This window comes from Hippopotamus amphibius, chromosome 7 (genome assembly GCF_030028045.1).
Source record: "Hippopotamus amphibius kiboko isolate mHipAmp2 chromosome 7, mHipAmp2.hap2, whole genome shotgun sequence".
Lineage (NCBI taxonomy): Eukaryota > Metazoa > Chordata > Mammalia > Artiodactyla > Hippopotamidae > Hippopotamus > Hippopotamus amphibius.
The window spans coordinates 26,091,703-26,112,105 of NC_080192.1; the positions used below are offsets into that span (position 1 = coordinate 26,091,703).

General features: G+C 43.9%; 1 protein-coding gene and 1 pseudogene across 3 annotated transcripts in view; one reads left to right on the forward strand and one right to left on the reverse strand.

The window, feature by feature from the left end:
- The window catches only part of TMCC3 (transmembrane and coiled-coil domain family 3), a 69,109-nt gene that overhangs the window by 14,758 nt on the left and 33,948 nt on the right, over window positions 1–20,403 (forward strand). The window contains exon 1 of one of the 3 annotated variants that reach the window (XM_057742155.1): window positions 17,919–18,051. The exons of the other annotated variants lie outside the window; for them this stretch is intronic. The gene's annotated coding sequence lies outside the window, so the exon portion shown is untranslated. Of the gene's footprint in view, window positions 1–17,918; window positions 18,052–20,403 lie in introns of those variants that run through there. 3 annotated transcript variants of the gene reach the window in all.
- LOC130857000 (protein yippee-like 5) lies at window positions 12,408–12,997 on the reverse strand (annotated as a pseudogene).

Below are 20,403 nucleotides of genomic sequence, written 5' to 3' on the forward strand. Positions count from 1 at the left end.
AAGTATTTATATAAATGGCATCTCTTTTGTAACTATTTTTTCCAACATGGTGTTTATAAATGTGTCCAACTTCCTTCCCATTTTTACTGATGTACATTATTTCAGTATATGAATAAACCAGACTGTATTTACAGCCATTCTCCTAAAAGTGGACAGGCAGGCTGATTCTGAGAAGGTCTATATACTAGTGGGAGGGTTTCTCTAGGAAAGATACTCAGAAGTGACATTCCTGGGGCAGACAAAAACGAATTATCTTCAACTTTACCATCTATTCTTAAGTAGCTTTGTCAAGAAATTATACTTACAGGAGTGATTTTTTTTAAAGCTATGTTTTAATATTTGTCATAGAAAATTTTCATAATGATGTTAGATTTTATGTAGATGTTGAATAATGTTTGTTTAAAGTTTGTATGCATTTTAATTTTGCCTGAAAGCAAGTATAAAGTTATTTTGAATTTGCTAGTAGGCAGTTTTTTGGACCACGTCAAGCACTTAAGCATCTCTAGTCTCATTAATGTCTATCAAAGCTCTTATTTTGGAATTAAAGCCATCAGTTTATGGAAATATGTTTATTGACATGTGAAGAGATCATGCTTTTATGTTGATTGAAAAAGTTTTCAAAATATGTGCATAGAAGATACCATTTTGTTTGTAAAGTGGCACATACAAGTAGAAAGTGAATGAAGCTAGTGAAAGTGAGTAGTTCTGCTGGCATGGCAACAAGGGCTTTACAGGGGTTACAGTAATTTTTACAACAGTACCAAAAAGTAGGTACAGGTATCCTCATTTTATGGATGAAGAACTGAGGCTCTTCAAACAGGGGTAAGTAACTCAAGCGTGATCATGACCAGTAAGAAATGGTAACCATTAGGCAGAACTGCAACAACTGCTGAAAGGATAGTGACATAGAAACCCAAATATAGACACTGGTTACCTCTGGGTAAGTAGAGTGATGATGGGTGCTTTAGTTTTCTTCCACTGGCTTTTTGGTATTTTCACAGCTTTCCTAAAACAAACATGTTTTGCAATTAAATCTAGTTAAATGATGGGCAGCCTTTGTTCTGAAAAGAAGATAAATCACGTTAATGCTGTAACTTTCCTATTTACTCTCTGTTTTCTTTTGCCCCAGGTCTGGGGAAGGGTCAGACGTGTGACTACAGTGATGGAAACCAGTAGCAGTGCTGCTTTGCAGGTCCCCAGCTGCACACCCTATAGGGCGTGGATCTAGAATTCCCTGGCTTTCTTCTCAGGCGGGGATGATTTGAAGCAGGATGGGTTCTAACTTGAGTTCTCCATAGAGAATGTAAGGAGAGGCTGCCTTATTCCAGAGCCCCCTCCAGTGTCCTGAGTGCGTCACCGTGTGCCCAGCGCTGTGCCGGGCTCTGGGACCGGTCGGATGTGGACACTGCTCTGGAGGAGCTCAGGCTTAGCAGGACAGACTTGCAGACAGAAAATGTTAGTGCTCCAGGGAGCCCTGGCCTCACACGGGCCCTTCTGGAAAGAACTAACCTAGAGTCCACTCTGAGAGGCTCTAGGGGAAGGAGAAGGCGTCCACTGTGGAGGCTTCTTGACCCACCTCTCTTCATACTCACACCCTCCTGCGTGGGTGTCTCCTGATGTTTGTAGGACATGATTGGGAGAGAAGGACAGGGGATACCCACCTCTGATTAGCCCTTTGATGATTTTTGTATATATGTGTGTATACGTATTTTTATATCCTCGTGCAAAGGAAATACTAAACCCTGGGCATCACAGATAGGTCCTTTGATTTGACTCTGATGTAAGAAGGATGCTGCAGAAAAGGGAGGAACAGAGATGTTCATCGTCATGGCAACCAGCAGGTTTTTATAGTGGGACACTGCCTTTGTAACCCGGACCAGGCACCTTTTTTATAAGTACAGAAAACAGACTGACACAGACTCCAGAAATTACAGTACCATCTTTCAGTGAGGTTTTGTTTGCTTTTTGGAAACCGTCTTGCAGTGATTTTGGTTCCTTTGTAGAATTTCAGTGATGAAAGGCACCCTTTAAGTGCCATGGAATTTTATGAAGTGGTAACTTGTGACTTTCCTGTTATTATCATTATGTCACCATCATTTCCACCCCCACCCCACCCCATTCTAATCCACATGGCCAGGATTTTTACAAGGGATTAGCCTGAGGTTGAATTTGGAGTTTGGTAGATGTGTTATATATTCTGTGGTACAGGCTCCTCCCTGATGAAAAGTATTCCCTCTCCCTTCCCTTGCATGCATTTGCTATTTGACCTTGTGCGATCTTTTTGTGCTTAGGTCTTCACCATCCATCACTCTCTAGACTCAGCAGACACTGAGATGCTTAGAATATCTCACTCCTGCCAGTCACTCTGTAGGCAAGTTCACAGAGTCCACCCTTTGCTGTCTGAGAATTCCTGGAGGGTTGAACCTTTGTGGTTTTCTTTTGGTAGCTCTGGTGAAGTTTCCTAGACCTGGAGGTACAAAAGGCCAGTGTAAGAAAATAGCCCTTGAGCTTAACTTGGGAGAATAAGGACCTCCTTGAGTGGCTGGGCAGAGTTTTTTTGTTGATTAGCACTTTGGGAGAAGGCGGAAACATAGGCTACCCTTTCCTTCCCCTGACTTTTTGGTCTGAGGTGTCCCCTTCACCCAGGACCACACCTTGAGATGAAGAGCCCTGATGGGCTTCCTTGGACAGTAGTATCCAGGTGGGCGGTGCCTGCGTCTCCTCAACATGTGCCAGGGAAGAGGAGTCACTGGACTCCTTCGCGTGGCACTGATTTAAGGATGAGCTCCCTGTAGCCCCTGGGCTGGCTTCCTCCAACCCCCTCCCACCAAGTGTTTCCTCCCCACCCCCTTCCACAGGTCAGCAGCATCTTCTGTGGGAGACGGCAGGCCCGCGTCCACGCATAAGCAGCACAGAATTGTTACAGCACATGCCTGTAACAATTCTGCTTTCAGCCTAATTCAGCACATACGTATTGGGCACCTGCTATGTGCCCGGCATCCCAGGGAACAAAAGAAGTATCCCTACCCTCACCAAGCGTATATTCAGGTAGGGCGAGACGGACAGACCGGACCAATAGATGAAATACACAGTATGTTAAGTGGTGATAAACGCAGCGTTGAGAAACAAAGCAGGGGAGAGGCGGCTGGGGAGGCCCGAGGTGTGTGTGGTTGGGGCATAGGGTAGAGGAAAGTGGTTTTAAGTAGGAGGCTCAAGAAGAGCTCTGCTCAGAGGTGCCATTGAGGATGGGCCTGAGGAAGAAATCTGTGCAGCTCTGCAGGGGAAGAGCGTTCCCGGGAGAGGGAACAGCAGGTACAGACTCCTTGCGACAAGAGTGTGCCTGTCACCCTTGAGGCACATCAAAGAGGCCATGTGGCCAGACAGGGCGAGCAAGGAGTTGAGAAATATTTAGAACTTGAGGTCTGAGAGGCAGCGGGCAGGCCAGTTCACGGGCCAGTTCATGTTTAGCAAGGATCACCTTGGCTGCTGGATTCAGAACAGATTGCAGGTGGGCGTGGGCTGGTGCGGGGAGGCCTGGGGGTGGTGGTGCGGTGAGAGTGGTGTGCTAGAGCTCAGAGGGGTCGTTCAGCATCAGGGCTCTGGGACTATGGCCTGCTTTTTAAATCCTTTTAAGTCCCCTTGCAAGCTGTGTGGACTCATCTCAGGCAGGTTGCCTAACGCATTTGAGCATTAGGTTCCTCATGTAAAAAATTAGCATAATTTTTTCCTTATAAGGATGTTGAAGGCTTCTGTAAGATCCTGAACTGAAGGGGTCTTCCCTGACTCCCTTCTCAGCTCACCTCCACCCTGGGTGCTCCCCAGCCAGACTGGTATCCAAGTCTGTTGTGAGCCTTTGTGTTCAAACATGTGGTTTGCTTGTCTCTCTCGCCCTGGAAAGCGAGCAGGGATTGTATCTCCAGGGCTTCACACATAAAGCACAATGATGTTTGGATGGATAGAGAAATAGAATGATTCAAGGAAGGAAAGAAAGAATGAATTAAGGATTTCATGTGTAGATATTAGTGTAATATTTGAGTTTACATGATCCAACAGACCGTAGGACTTTTTCCATTCAGAGGTCAATGTTCGAGGATGTCAGATGGTTAGTTAAGGTCTTGGCTACGTTTCTTCTTTAAATAGGTCTCATTGGGGAAGACATGTAATGTACTCTTATTTCCATATTTTAAAATTTATCTTCTCCCCCCTTTTGGTGTGTAGAGAAATGCTTGTCCAGAGATGCTAATTGGTATTTTTACTTAGGCGTTCTTTAAGAATAAAGGTTTTGCTAGCAGGTTTTGTCAAGAATCTGAAGAAGTTTTCCTCCATTTTATTGTGAAAAATTTCAAACAAGTACATGCAAAATACAAAGGTAGTGCTCGCTTCAGCAGCACATACACTAAAAACTTGAAACGACACAGAGAAGAAAATACAAAAGTGAGAACAATTTATATTAACATTAGCTTAATATACAGAGAATCTAAATCGCTTCTCACAAGGTCAGTATAGTAGTGACTTCAGGTCAGGTTTTGTGTTTTTTTGAGTTTGGATGATGCTGTAATCTACTGCATGATGTGGAAAGGCTCAATCCTACCATAACTTTTCTGTTAGAAAAACAGCCCATTTGACTTTCATCTGGGACTACTGTGTCATTTATATATTTTTTTAAATTTATTTATTTATTGGCTGTGTTGGGTCTTTGTTGCTGCACATAGGCTTTCTCTAGTTGCAGTGAGCAGGGGCTACTCTCTGTTGTGGTGTGCAGGCTCCTCACTGCCATGGCTTCTCTTCTTCCAGAGCACGGGCTCTAGGTACATGGGCTTCAGTAGTTGTGGCTCATGGGCTCAATAGTTGTGGCTTATGGGCTCTAGAGCGCAGGCTCAATAGTGTGGTGCATGGGCTTAGTTGCTCTATGGCACGTGGAATCTTCCTGGAGCAGGGCTCGAACCCATCTCCCCTGCATTGGCAGGCAGATTCTTAACCACTGCACCACCTAGGAAGTCCTGTATCATTTATATTTAAAGTCCAGTGTTAATAGGTTGAATTCTCTCCCCTCAGAAAGATGTGCTGAAGTCTGTAATAACTGTGATTTACAATAAGAAATATATATATTTGCTTTTCATCCCCATTTCTGTCACAAAGCTCTTTTTTAAAACCTTAGGAATTTCCTGAGTGATGAGTGAAAAAGGTGAAATGGATGTGTTTTGTTAATTCCTATAACAAACCTCTTTTGACCACACCTGAATTTATGTTAACACGGTAACTTTGGAAAGCACCTAAAGATGAGGGCTGGTTGCCAGGGGAACTTTAAGTCCCATGTGTGGGGAGGAGAGGAGGGCTGGAGGTTGAATTAATCACCAGTGGCCAGTGATTCAGTCTGTCCTGCCTTCATAATGAAGTCTCCATAAAGACCCGAAAGGATGGGGTTCAGAGAGCCCCTGGGTTGGTGAACACGTGGAGGTGCTGGGAGAGTGGTGCCCAGAGAGCATGGACTCTCCTTGCGCTTTCTGCATACCTTGCCCAGTGCATCTCTTCCATCTGGCTGTTCTGAGTAACATCCTTTTGTATTCCTGAGTTCTGTGAGCCTCTCTAGCAAGTTAATCAACCCGAGAAGAGGGCTGTGGGAACCTCCAGTTTATAGCCAGTCATTCAGAAGCACAGGTAGCAATGTGGACTTGAGACGGATGTCTGAAGTGGGGGAGGGGACAGGCTTGGGGACTGGGCCCTTAACCTGTGGAATCTGATGCCATCTCCAGGTAGCTAGCATCAGAACGAGTTGATTTGTAGGACCCCCTGCTGGTGGGAAGAATTGTTTAGTGTGGGGAACCTCCCCTCCCACCCCTAACACTAGGTGACCGGAAGTGCGGTAGTCCTTTGAGTGTTTCCTTTATAACGTCCTAGTCCTAACCCCTGGTTTCTCAGCATATGACCTTCCTCGGAAATAGGGTCTTTACAGAGGTAGTCATGTGTCACCTGAAAAAAAAGTGCACAACCTAAAAGCTGAGAATTACATTTTATTCAGCTGACTTTCTGAGGACTCAAGCTTGGGAGGCAGCTTCTCAGATAGCTCTGAAGGACTGCTCAGAAGAGGTAAGGAAGGTGCCAGGCTGTATAGGAGTTTTTGCAACAAAAACCAGGTAGTTGGAACATCAAAAGATTATAGTTAATTAAAGAGAACCAGACATCTCAAGTTAATGAATTTGGCACTTTTCTCTTTTGGGGAAGATGCAAGAGTCTGGGGTGATTAAAATCAGTCCTTTGATATGCACTGTAACTATCTAGGGCCAGTATCCTGTTTTTCCTCCAACCTGAATCCCCTCAGGGTGCAGAGTTGGGGGCTGCTGCAGTGACTGATGGGTCCTGGCCCCTACTTCCTTTGTTTAATGATGTGGCAGGTGGCATTCTTCCTCCACACGTGTTAAAAGCAAGTCAGTCATTAGAATGGGGCTTAATCCAGTGACTGGTGTCCTTTAAAATGGGGAAATTTGGAGACAGATGTGCACAGAGGAAAGATGATGTGAAGACAGAGGATTAGTGGATGAAACTACAAGTAAAGGAATGCCTGAGGCCACCAGAAGCTGGGAGAGAGGCATGGAATGGCTCCTTCCCCAGCACCTGAAGAATGAGCATGGCTTTCCGACACCTTGATTTCAGGCCTCCAGAACCGTAAGACAGTACATTTCTGTTGTCTTAAGCCACCCAGTTTGTGGTACTTTGTTATGGCAGTCCTAGAAAACCAATACAGTTAGCCGACACATTTGCTATCCACCCACGGCAACTAAAGAAGTACTAATAATATCTGGCCTGAGTGTGAGTAGAAATACAAAAAGCTGGACTTCCCTGGTGGTGTAGTGGTTAAGAATCTGCCTGCTGATACAGGGGACATGGGTTCGATCCCTGGTCTGGGAAGATCCCACATTCCATGGAGCAGCTAAGCCTGAGCACCACAACTACTGAGCCCACATGCCACAGCTACTGAAGCCCTCGCGCCTAGAGCCTGTGCTCCGTCCGCAGCAAGAGAAGCCACTGCTGAGAGGCCCGTGCCCCGCAGTGAAGAGTAGCCCCCTCTCGTCGCAACTAGAGAGAGCCCACGCGCAGCAACGAGGACCCAACACAGCCTAAAAATAAATTAATAAATAAAATTAAAAAACAAAAATACAAAAAGCCGTGAAGCCACAGGTTTTCGAGGTGCTTGGTTAGCAGATGGTTATCTCTATGATCCTCCAAATTATGTTAATATTTTTTACCATCTAAATAAACACATTCTTTTAAATTGTTTGTGGCAAACTCATGGAACCCCAAGAGTATGTCTGTGGACCCAGTTTGAAAAACTTAGGTGTAGGAATGAGAGAAGCAGCTCAGACTTTGGTTCTGAGTTCGTCTCATCTCTGCTATTGTACAGTTGTGCTACCCTGATCACCTTGCACAACCTTTCTGAGTCTGTTCTGCGCCTGTGGAGTGGAATGTCCCTGTCTCCCCTGTGCACTGTGGATGGAGAACTAGAGGAAATGAAAACTGTCTGGCATCAAACCTTGCACAAGGCAGGTGTTCAGGAGTCAGTTGGGTCACGGAGGGAAGAACCAAAGGAGGGAACTTCAGGAGAGTCAGCGAAAGTGGGGCGGATCCTGGCCTGGCAGGCAGGTGGGGTCTGACTCCCCTGTTAGAGCACTACCTGAGAGGTTTCATCCAAGTGGTTCCCCCCCTCAGAAAGTCAGATTCCTTTGCTCATGGGGCAGCAGAAGAGAACATGTGGTTCAGGCATGAGCCTTGTTTCCTTAAAAAGGCACAGAGACCCCAGAGACGAAGTAACGTGTCCAAGGTCAGGTGGTCTTGTCAGTTGGGTTATTTTTTATTTTATAGGACGACCAAAAACTAAAAAAGAGTTGTGTTGGTTTTCCCTTGGTTAAAAAAAAAAACAGCTTTATTGAGATATAATTCTCATATCATACAGTTCACGCATTTTCAGGTGTACAATTTAAGGATTTTTATATACTCACAGAGTTGTGAAATCACCACCACAATCAATTTTAGGACATTTTCATCACCCCCAAAAAGAAACTCCATCTCCATTAGCAGTCATTCTCCATTTCCTCCCTCCCAAAACTCCCCAGGCCAAGGCAACCACTAATTTACTTTTAATCTCTGTGGATTGGCCTGTTTTGGATGTTTTCAGTAAATGGGATCAAACATAATGCGGTCTTTGTGTCTGGCTTCTTTCGATCAGCGTGATGTAGTCAAGGTTCTTCTATGGTATAGCATGTGTCACTACTTCATTTCTTTTTATTGCCAAGTAATATTTCATGGATGTACCACATTTTGTTTACCCATTCATCAGTTGATGGACATTTGGGTTGTTTCCATTTGTTGGCTGTTATGATTAGTGCTGCTATACACATTTGTGTACAAGTTTTTGTGTAGGCATGTTTTCGTTCCTCTCTGATATATACCTAAGAGTAGAATTGCTGGGTTCTATGCTAATGCTATATTTAACCTTTTGAGGACCTGCTGGAGTGTTTTCCACAGCCGTTGCATCATGTTTTGTTCCCACCAGCAAGTTTATGAGGGTTCTGATTTCTCCCTATCTCTGTTAATGCTTGTTATTATATATCTTTTGATTGTGGTGGTCCTAGTGGGTGTAAAGTGATATCTCGTTGCGGTTTTGTGTTGGTTTTTGAAATTTCTTTTAATGAAGGTAGTTGTATTCATTATACGAGGAAATAGATAAAATATCTTTAGCTGAAAAAGTGGTGTGATTAAAAATATAACTTTGAAGTTAACTTCCATGCTTTACCACATTCCTTCTTACTAGTCGTTTCTCAAAGATGTGTATCTAAAACCAGGGTTGAATCAAATGATTGTCGTTGAGTTTTCATGGCTTGGTTTTTACCTTGTTGCTGAAATTGTGCAAGAACAGGTACCTAGAGCTTCCTGGTCCTTTCCGTGCTACAGAGTCCAGGGTTGGAAGGCCTTGTCAGTGGCCAGTCTTTTGAGGAATGTAGTAGGTGTCTGACCCCATGTCAGCCTAGATAAGTGGCCAGGGCATTTCCTCATGATTCTCCCAAGTGTTAGCTGCTGCTGTGCAGATGCGGTGGTTATTATTAGTGGGGACATCCAGAACTGGCCCCTTGTGCCAGTACAGATAGATTCCATGCACTCATTACAGACAAGCTTTACAGGCTGCAGATTCTACCGTAAAGAACAAGAAACCTAACAAAATGCAAAGCACCTGTGAGGCCAGAAATAAATGTTGGCTGAACAAATGAATAGCTTTGGCTTTGGGCGCCAGACACCATTTTAGCATGGCAGCTTGGAGCAAGCTCTTTAAGCTCTCTGAGCCTTGGTCCCTTAGCTGCAAAACAGAGATAGGGAAATGCCTCTGTTGCTGGATTCTTGGGATGACCTAAAAGTACACAGCTCATGGTAGGCACTCAACAAATGTTAATTCTCTTTCCTAAAGTAGCTCTGCTATTAGTCTCAGGTATTTTTTTCTACAGGTTTAGTCCAGCTCCAGATATGACAGAACACAGGGTCAATTGTACTGTTTAGCTTATCTTTTCTTTACAGAGAAATCATGAGCCCTTGGCAAAAATTAAATATTGGTGGAAATGAATATTGCAATTTGATAGCTGCTGATTGACACATGTTTGCTAAACAGCTACTCAAATTTCAGGCAGCCTGGAAGGTGAAAAAAAGGGAAGAAATCCTAAGAACATTCTTATCCTCTTTGCCAGGTACTTATTTATAAAACCATCTTCTTGGGAATGTCCCAGCTGACAAATATTTTGTGAAACATTGGCTAGCTTTGGCTCAGGAGTTAGCCTGCACGAAAGTTTAAACTTCAATGGATATAAAAGGGTTGGGTCCTTTTTGGAGCCCTTTGCCTTAGAATTTTTCTTTCTTCCTTCCTTCCTTCCTTCCTTCCTTCCTTCCTTCCTTCCTTCCTTCCTTCCTTTCTTTCTTTCTTTCTTTCTTTCTCTCTCTCTCTCCCTCCCTCCCTCCCTCCCTCCCTCCCTCCCTTCCTTCCTTCCTTCCTTCCTTTCTAGAAAGAGCTGTTCTTTTGGTCACTGGGTCTTTTTTTAGACCTGCGGGGAAGTCATAGTAACAGGCTCCATGTCTGATTGGGTTCCATGGCAACAAAGGGTTGTGACTTTATTAGAGGAGAATGGAGCATGCCAAGAAAGATAAAAATCGGAGTATGGAAAATGACCAGATGAATGTGGTTTTTGGATCATGTGCCCTGGAACGGAAAGATTTCCTGGATTGGCATTAGTCTTCATTATAAATTTGAATCCCAGTGGGTTATCATTAGGTCAGAGGGGTCAGTGCTTATTTCCAAAAGTTCTGTCTGCATCTTTGCTTTTTATTCACTCATCCTTTTCTGTATCTTGGTATTTTTTTTTTTTTAAATCAAAACAGTAATGTTGTAAGAACCAAACTGGAGATGATTCTGATTTCAAAGGTAGAAAAGAAATTTAGCACATTCTTTGTGGAACTGATTACAGCTGTAAATTGTGAGACCGTGTGGGAGGGCCAATTAGAGGCAATTATAACTTGATTGAACCCTCCCTGAATCAAAGATTGCTGTGTGCTTTCCAAGCTGGGGGTTTCATTTCCCATCAGTGTTTCTCATTGATGGGCTTAGAGATACTGGTTTCAGGGCAACCTGAACCAGAGCTCTCTGTAGGAGTCATCCTCTTCTCTCTCCCAACAGCAAGGTGCAGGCTGTTGCTATAAATGAAAGTGTGTGATTAGGAGACTTGTTTTGCTAAAGGTTCTAATATTTAACCAAGAAATAGTGAGATCGGAGGACTTTGACTCTTCCTCACCTGATTGTAGATGTGTGGGGCTGTATTTTCTTTCCTATCCGATGTGCCATCCTCATCCTGATACTGAAAGTGAAAGAACTCCTAGTGGCAGGTAGCTAGATGTTGGACAGCCTTACAGCGATAGTTATTCTTTAAACCAGTGGCATGTAATGACATGCCCTCTGCCTTGAGACTTCATTAGTCACTTACTTGGGGCCTCATCATGGTGAATCAGAAATTTCACAGATACTCATGATAAACATAGTAAAGTAATATCGGTATAAGAGGCAAGAATTAGCTCACCAGGTTTCGGGTGTCCCAGCTGTCACTAACCAACTGTTAAGTCCTTGGGAAACTTACTTAACAACTTGAGCCTTGACTTCCTTATCTTAAAATGAGTTTGATCTGAGTTGGTGTTTCCCAGACTTCCCTGTTTATAAGAACAACCTGGGTCACTGGTTTAACACCTAGAACCTCTATTAGAGATTCTGATTCACTAGATCTGGGGTGGGGCGAGGATAGCAGGAGCCCCAGGTGATTTTACAGTCGGATGTTCAGGAAATACCAGACGAGCTCAGTAGTTGTCAGACTTTCTTTGGACAGGAGGATAGGGTTGTGTTTGAGGGGGAAGAAGGGAGGCTGTGTGATCAGGTGGTCGCAGCCACAGTTTGAGAAACACTGGTCTACACCATGTGAGCTCCCCTTCCAGCCTCGAAGATGGCTCTTGCACATGTCGCCCTGTACCCCACCTCAGATGAGCCAGAAGCTTTGATGGGAGGGCCTGGTGGGTTCTGTTCACAGCCCGTGCTGGTTCCAGACTCCATATCAGTGTTCAAAACAAATTATTTAAAATCTTGCAGGGGTGCAATAGTGAACACCTTCGTAGAATTTTCTGCTCTATAGTGTGTAGCTTCATTTGGATAAGACGCAGTGTTTGCTAAGCATGGTTCCTTCTGGTGTGCATGAGGAAAGGCCAGCAATACAGGAGTTACTTGGAGAACTGGTTGAAAAATACAGGAATTGGACTCCCAGACCCAAAGATTCAGTAAATCCTATATGGAGCTTGAGCTTTTTTTTTTTTTTTTTTTTTCCAACTATTACTTTATTTATATTACTATGCTTAAGTGACATGGAAAAGACAACCGAGCAGTTCCGCCCCATATCAGGAAACGTTTCCAATCAACACCAATTATGTGGTGACAAATAACTAGGAATGGTGACATCTTTGGGTCGAGACTGACAAGGAAGAATGGGCTCTGATGCTGCGGTTCATCTCCAACAAGGATATGGCACAATGGCCAGCACAAGCCATACGAACACTGAACCTTTAACGCTGGTCACAAATTCGGATCTCTTCTCTGAAGCTAGCAAATCAAGTGAAATAACTGGGTTTAAAAAAAAAAAAAGGTTTAAAATGAAGCCCAAATAAATTTAAAAACCATGCTCTTGACACATTTTCCTTTCAAAATTTACATAAAACACTTTTTCACTCTAATAGCCCAGATTTTTTTCCTCACATAGCCCACCATGTAGCTGCAGATAGACTGTTCTGCCTCAAGATGTAAACATAGGGGAAAAAAAATGAACGGCATCAGCATAATATTCTCTCTACACACTGCTGTTGGATGGAAAATAGAAAATGAAAAAAAAAGAAAGAAAGAAAAAGAAAGGTTCCGTCATAGATTCTCACAGCCTCTTGTTCCACAGTTCATGTATCCAACTCTGATGCTAAGGTGACAGTGTATGTAAGTAGATTTTTGTTTTCCGTGAAGAAGACCTGGGAAAAGATGGATTTATCTCTTTTTTCTTCAAGAGTTATCAGATGGTACATGCTCCTCAAAGCCCTCACTTTCTCGAACTAGAGCGCGTTCTAGGATCACACGGCCTTCCTTATAACGCTGGCTGTCTTCAGTGGCAAACTCATAGATCATCCCAGTTTGCTATTGCAGTTTTTGCAGCTCACATCTCGAACCATGTGGCGGCCAGTGAGCATGACTCGGTCTTGAACTTCACTGTACTGCAGGTTAACTACCTTGTTAAAAAGAAATGCTCTGCCAGTGGCACCAGTGAATCGAGTGGAGATGAGTTCTGAGCGGTTGGTCAGGATTGTATCACAGTTTGCACAGGAAAACAGACGGGTACCACCGATATGATCAAGGAAAATCCTGCGCATTTTTATAGCTGAAGTTCTAAAAACCCCGAGCCGGCTGTGAGGTCCGCGGCCGCCGGCAGCTCTTCGCTCCCCAGCTGAGATGAAGCCCCCGAGCTTTTTTTTTTTTTTTTTTAAAGTTGAGTTTGTTTTTTGTTTTTTTCTTTTTTTTCTTTTTCTTTTCAAGCTTTTGACAAAAGTTGTGGGCTTCTCCCGATTTCATCCCAGTTTCCAGAGTAAAGCTAAGTTTAAGTGTCAGCACACGTGTTTAGCACAAGGGAGATGGTTAAATTGAGCCACTTAGATTATGGAAAAGTCTATAACACACACATCAGGTACTTTAGAGAAAAGAAGCCTGATCTTCTGAGATTCTAAGACAAGCGTTCCTGAAGTGTGATGATGAGATCATTACCTGCTAGAGCAAACACATTTTAATGTGTATCTGCTCTATAGAGTTTGTTCGTCTTTCTATTTCCTGTTTAACAAAGATTGAATGACATTGTTAAATGAAGTGTCTTGTAGATCATCCACGTAAGCCCAAATTGTGAAGGTACACTTTATTTTCCTATTAACTAGCTACACTTAAAAAGTGCAAGTTCATAGGGAAAAAATCCCATAGTACTAAAGGGCCCATGGTAGAAAATGCAGTCTCTTTACAACTTCTCATCCTTATCCTGAGATAAGTGCTGTAAAGTTTCTTCTGTATCTTTATAGAAATGTCTCTCAATGTTCTCACAAAACATATATATATATATAATTTATTTAACCAGTCTCCTATTGATAATACAATTTAAGTTCCTTCTAGAGTGTTTTTTTTCCATGTTTGTTTTGCCTTGTAATACTATACTGAGCTTTTTTGAACATCTTTTTTTCCTGTAACCGTATATGGATAAATTTCTAAAAGTAAAATTGTTGGGTCAAAGGGCATGTGTCTTTTAAATAAGGATAGATGGGAACAAAATGTTCTTCCAAAGGGTTTTACCAGTTTACCGGGAAAGTCTTTTATTTTCAAAAGGCTTTCCTGCCCCAGTTGGTTCTGATGCAGCAGGGAAGCAGCTAACTCTCCTTGTTTACTCAAAACCTGAGTGGCCAGGGCCTCTGGTTGAGGGACTTAAATGAGATATTTCATGAGAAAGAGAAGAATTAAAAAGGTACCTCAGATTTTCAGAGGGAGAAGAGAACAGCTTAGCAAAGAAGGTAGCTAACCCTGAATTTGCCAGGAGAGGGCTTTGGGTCACATGAAGTCACAGAACCTGAATGGTGTTCGGAAGAAAGTCGGGCAGCCCTGGAGCAGAATGTGATAATGAGAAAATCATGCTCTAGATTATGGTAAACTGTTTCCTGGACCTGACCTGCTCCTTTAGTAGATGCTGTAGGGCAGTTTTGGGTGAAGCACTGTGGTGATGAGATGCTCTACATTTTAAACACCTCTAATGTGAGCCATGGTGTAGTAGTTAGGTGTGTGTAACATGTGTTTCAAAGTAATATTTAGGGACTTCCCTGGTGGTGCAGTGGTTAAGAATCTGCCTGCCAATGCAGGGGACAGGGTTTGATCTCTGGTTTGGGAAGATCCCACATGCTGCGGAGCAACTAAGCCCAGGCACCACAACTGCTGAGCCTGTGCTCTAGAGCCCACGAACCACAGCTACTGAAGCCTGTGTGCCTAGAGCCCGTGCTCTGCAACAAGAGAAGCCACCATGATGAGAACCTCTCACACCACAACAAAGAGAAGCCCCCACTTGCTGCAACTAGAGAAAGCCCGCGCACAGCAACGAAAACCAAACGCCGCCAATGAATAAATAATTAGTTAAAAACAACAACAACAAAGTAATGTTTAAATGGAAAGAATTATGTCTCAGTCACATGTGCATGCATCTCCTTAATGCGGGTCAGGAGCCAGGCGGTGCAGGGACTGCTGGTTTAGTGGCAGTTGCCATCCAGGCTGGCTCTATCTGCCTTTGCCTCTCTGCCTTCATTTTGCCTCCTAGTGGCAGCAAGATAGGAGAGGATCTTACAGACACACAGAAAGTTAGTTGAGTCTATTCAGGTCTGGGAAGTTAAAGGCAGGGAAAAATTGGGAGGTATCTTGGAGGGGGTCTGTGTGTCAGTGAGGAGTCTAAATCTTCGATATTGGCTGGAGAGGGATGGCCAGGTGTACTGTGTGAGTTTAAAGGGAGTCATCCAGAGTCCAGACAGTCCGAGAGCAGCAAGAACCTCGGGTTAGGGCTGGGCATGTTGGGGAGAGGGATACATGTTCTTCCTTAGCACATAGGGACCCAGGTACCCTCTGAAATGGGCCATGCTTGAGCTGTACCACCTTTGGCCGAGTCGAAGGCAGCCGGCAATTAAACAAGTTCCGAAGACCATAGCTCTGAATTGGATCATTCTCTATCTTTAATACTTAAATGAGCCAGGCAACTAGAGAGCTTTGAGGCAATTGTAAAACAAATTTATATTGGAAAGCTGTGTGAATTTTTTGGAGATATTTATGACTAGACACAGAACATTAAGTAGATATGCTAAACTAGGCTGTGGATGAAAGAATGGGAATATGTGAAGCTACCAGGGAAGGATCCAGAAGCAAGGATGAGGTGATCGTGAATGTGTTTTAGCAAGTAAGTTGGAGATGAAATAAAATATCCAGTGACCAAGATGTTTTCAGACTAGGAAGGCAACCATAAAAATAGGTAAGACAAATTAGACCCCAAATTTGAAGGCAAAACCAGGAGAAAAATGAGCAAGCTTGGCTATGTGGAGTTGAAGTCTGTATGCCTTAGTGGTCAATCTGATTTTTAAACCTTATCGTAGTTTTTAAATGTCCATTGTAAGAGTTATAACTACAAAAAGCAAAATGAGCCTAACAAAGAAAGTATTGCTTATATACAGAATATACTATTGATTTAACATTTGGTTTAAGGCAGGCTCCATTTGCTAGAATTCATTATTTAACGTTTAATTTAAGACCTTTACTTGAACTGAGGCAGTGGATAGAGGTTGTGTAAATAGTAACTTCAGTAGACATGCTTCCTCTTAAATATTATGGTATAGTTTTACACAAAGAGTTAAGTCCTGTTACTTTGATGAGGCTTTATTAGACTGACAAAATATTTCTTTCTTTTGCAAACCCCTCTTGCCCTTTTCTTCCCCATCACACCCCCAACACAGAATTAAATCAGTACCACATAAACCACACAACCATTTTGAGATCTTTGCATTAGTTATTTAATGTCAAGGGCAGGAAACCCCTGGTCTCCTAGACTCATTCTGGCCGGGGTTTTTCATATGACTTATGGCAGTTCAAATATTTAAGAACTTCTTCATACCAGGACGGTCAAAAGGGATTCAAAGACGAGTGACTGACAGCAAGACAATTTGTAATCTGTTGCAGAGGTTAGTACTCAAATTATTTTAATAAAAAGCAATATATGATCACAAAAGGGCAAGAGAAAAATATTTAATATTTGTGTCTGGCCTGACATCAGATTCTTTACCCATCTCATTGCATTCCAGGGGGGATTTCCTCAAATGAGAACTACAGTCTCAAAAAGGTTAATTTACTTGCTGGAGGTCATACAGCTACTAAGTGGCGGAGTGGAGATTTGACCAGGTCTGCCTGACCCTAACGTCCAGGCACATCCTCTAGGTGAGCTGCCCCAAGGCACTGTCACTGATGGGCTCCAGTTCTCTTTCTTCAGTCCCTGCCTCTCTGAGTGCCCTTTTGGACACCCGTGCTTAAATGTCCCACGGGAACCTGGAATTCATTGTCTGGTGCTGAATCCTCGGCTACCCCAAATCTCTTCCTCCTCCTGCCTCTCAGTTGCCTGTCTCGTGCATGATCTGTTGGCCACCAGAAGGAATGGAACAGCTGGGATTTCCTTGACTCCCCCTTTCATCCCCACATCCGACTGGTATCATGTCCTTTTGATGCTGCCGCCTTGGTATACCTCAGACGCTGTTCTCTCCTTCCCCAGTACCACCCTGCATCTAGCTGTCACCAGCTCTTGCCTTAGATGACTACAGCAGGCTTCAGTCTGCTCCACTGAGATGCATTTTCTCTCCTGCTTTTTCATGATCCTGATCCCTTTAGCGGCTGCCACCTGTCCTATCAAATGAAATCTGAACACCTTAGCGTGGTTTAACTGGAACCCTCGAAGTCTGATTCCTGTCTGCTGACCCAGTTCTTCTCCTGCCTTCTTTGCCGTGCACAGGACCCCTCTAATCTTCACGTGCTGTCTGGCTGAGTGATTCAGAACGCACTACCTGGAGCACCTTCTGACTGACAGGTCTCTTTCTTCCTGCCTTATACCAGCCTGGTCTCCTGTCCTGCCCTCCTCCTCTCTCCCCCTTGGCTGCCCCTCCCAAGTGCTGCCTTACAGCACCATGTACACCTCCCATGGTACTCGTCAGTGACTGTCATCGTTTCCCTTGCCCCTAGCCTGGGAGTGGGGGGGGGGTGCCTCTTTGCAACTCCAGCACGCCTCGCTGCGCCTGACACTCGAAGGCACCGGCGAGCATCTGTCTCATGAATGAAGCAACAGAGGAGTCTCCCAGCTCCACTCACTGCCCTTCCCAACACACTCAGACCATTTACGGCTCACCCTGCCTTCATCCATGTTGGCATTTCCTGTGCTCAGTTCACTGCGTTGTGTTGGCTCTGCCCAACCGGAGTTTGTTGAATTGAGTCTGTTTGCTAGTCGGTAAACCAGGAATGCTAGGCTGAACATCCCCTAAGGTGCCCTCGCACCCCCCAGAGTTGGGTGATAACAGCACTTTGTTCTAGCCTGCCTCTCTCCAGATATATAGAATGTGTATCTTTTCTTCTGGCAGCACAAAGAGCCCATTCGTCAGCAGTGGGTTGAATACAGTGTATTATTGCTGGCAGTAGTATTGGTTACAGTGCAGGGCGTGGAGTTTCTCTGAGACAAACACGGGAATACCCAAAGATATGTGAGCAGTGTCTCCAAAGTACAGGGTGAGTCATATGGTAGGAGCTGTTCGAGAATCCAGCCTGCCTGCCTTACAGGCTCAAATGCCTCTCAGCCAGGAGGGTGAGCTGGTTGCCGGTCCCGGGCTGCTCGCTGATTTGTGGTGTGGCGTTTGGTAAGTCTCTTCCTCAATCTGCCGTGTCAACCAGGCTTTGTAAATATGTATCGTAGAGCTGCGTGGTAATTCCTATCCTATGAGATGCTTGAAAGAGATACAAGTTGTTTTGGGGCTTTTAATGGTTGTCTTTATGCTTGCCCAAGTCCTCCCGCAATTTCCCAGTGGGTTTCTAGATAAACTGCCAAAACTTCTAATGAACCACCAAACTCCTTGTCATTTGGTCCTATAAAAATGTAAGTTCAACGTGTGTGATTTAAGAGGTGAACAAATATCTGAGTAGAAGCGTGCCAGCTACTGGCTGGAAAAGAGCCAGTTGTCCTCCTACTTCCCGGTCATTTTGAAAGCGATCCTGGGTCTGACCAGACTGAGTTGGAATCTTAACGTTGTATGTTAACATCCGGTCTGTTGACAAGTGGACATCCCTCCTTGAAACTTCAGACTCCATAAAACTGACTGCGTGACAGTGTGCGATGTGGTGGCGGTGGTTGGGAGAGGAAGCAGCAGAGGGGAAGTGTTGTGATCTGGAGCATCAGGGCTCCTCCGGCCATCCTCAGTCCACATGATGGTGGACACAGGGCTCCCTATGGGGTTGGGAAGGTTCCATTTCATCTGAACTCTGCCCATGAGAGCTGCTTGATCTCATGGGAAATCCGTATTCAATTTGTGGCGCTATGTGTGCGTCTGTGTCATGGAAGACTTTGGGATATTGCTATAAAATCAATGCAGTCCTTCTTTCATTTCCTGGATGTTAAAATATTTTGAACACATTTATTAATTCAGGTCATTTCCCCCCCCCCCCCCCAATTAGTTCCATATCAAATGTTTGCCTGGAATGTCACAAAGGTGGGCTTGTTAATGGTTCCCAACCTTCGGAAACAAAAACAGTTTGGGGTGGGGGTGGGTGGTGAGGATGAGGGATATGGAGAGTTGCAGGAGTTTGCTGCTTGTTGTTTGATCCTTTGAATCTTGGAGATTAAATTTCTGTTATTAAAAAAAATGGGTTAGTTGAGAAAATAATTGGAGGGCTAGTCGTTCTAAGAGCAGAGCATCTTAATCACCTCCTAGCATTGTACACAGTGGGTGACAGAGATTGACATGCATGGTTTCACCTGGAGTGAAAGGGGGACATTGCCACCCAAACTCGTAGAGCACAGCTTGTGAAACAACTATAGCTACCATCTGTGCGAGGCTGTATAAAAGGGGGTAGGAATGAGTCTCTTCTTGCCAGCTGCTGGTTGACAGGCTCTTCTGGAAAAGCCCTTGCAAAGCTGGCCAGCCCCTCCCCCCAGGCTCTTCCTCCCCTGGCTTCCCCTCCTCCAGCCACTGAAGAGTCCTGGTGGTTACCTTGTAGCCTGAGAGTAATTTGGGGCTCTCTCCTGACTACATCCTTCTCATTCCAGGGTGTGAGCCACTGAGGTTAATGACCCAGGGAGACTAAGTCAGGACTCATTGCAGGGGGTGGCCTGAGGGCCTTTAAATCCAGGTCACAATTTAAGTAAGGGCCTCAAATTTAGATTTTAACATTATTACCCAAAGAGTTAAGTATTGACCCAAAGATAGAACAATAGGATTAAAAGAGGGTGTTATTTATCATGTAACTTAAACATACACGCACACACATACACACATTGTTATTTTACTGTGTAATTTATTCCAGAATTTTTATTTTTAAATATTTGTAAATTGTAAGATATTACACATAGAAGATATTCCATTAAAAAAAAATAATCACATGAAACACTCCTGTACCTGAAACCTAGGGCAGGAAATCAGACTTGACCCTCTGACCTTCTCCCTGATTCATATCCCTCTATCACAAGCCTCCTCACCTGAGAGGGGATGCTGTCCCAGGGTTTGTGCTAACTGTGCACTTGCTTTTTCTCTGCCGTTTACTACCTGTGTGTTTATACCTCAAGAAGAGTTTGCCTGTGTTTGACCTTTACAAAGAGGAATTCATACTGCATGTGTTCTTCTTTGACTTGCTGCTTTTAAAAGTTGTCCACTTTAACTCTTAAAGCTATGGTTCATTTCATTCCACTGTACAGATGCACACAGTGTATGTGTATCCATCCTACTGCCTGTCGACCTTGGGTTATTTCGGGTGGTGGTTACTGTTGTTTTCTGTTGTGAACATTGCTGCTATGAATATTTTTCATACGCTCTCCTAATGTGGGCACTTGTTCTTAGGAATGGAATTTCTGGGTCTGTAGAGCTTGTGTATGTTCAAATGACAAACAGTTTTTAATGTTTTAAGAATTCAGTAAATGTAAACATTTCAAATATATCTTGGAATCCAATTCCATCGCTTCTTTTAAAAATAAGTTGTAGAGCCATCAAAAAAAAAATTTA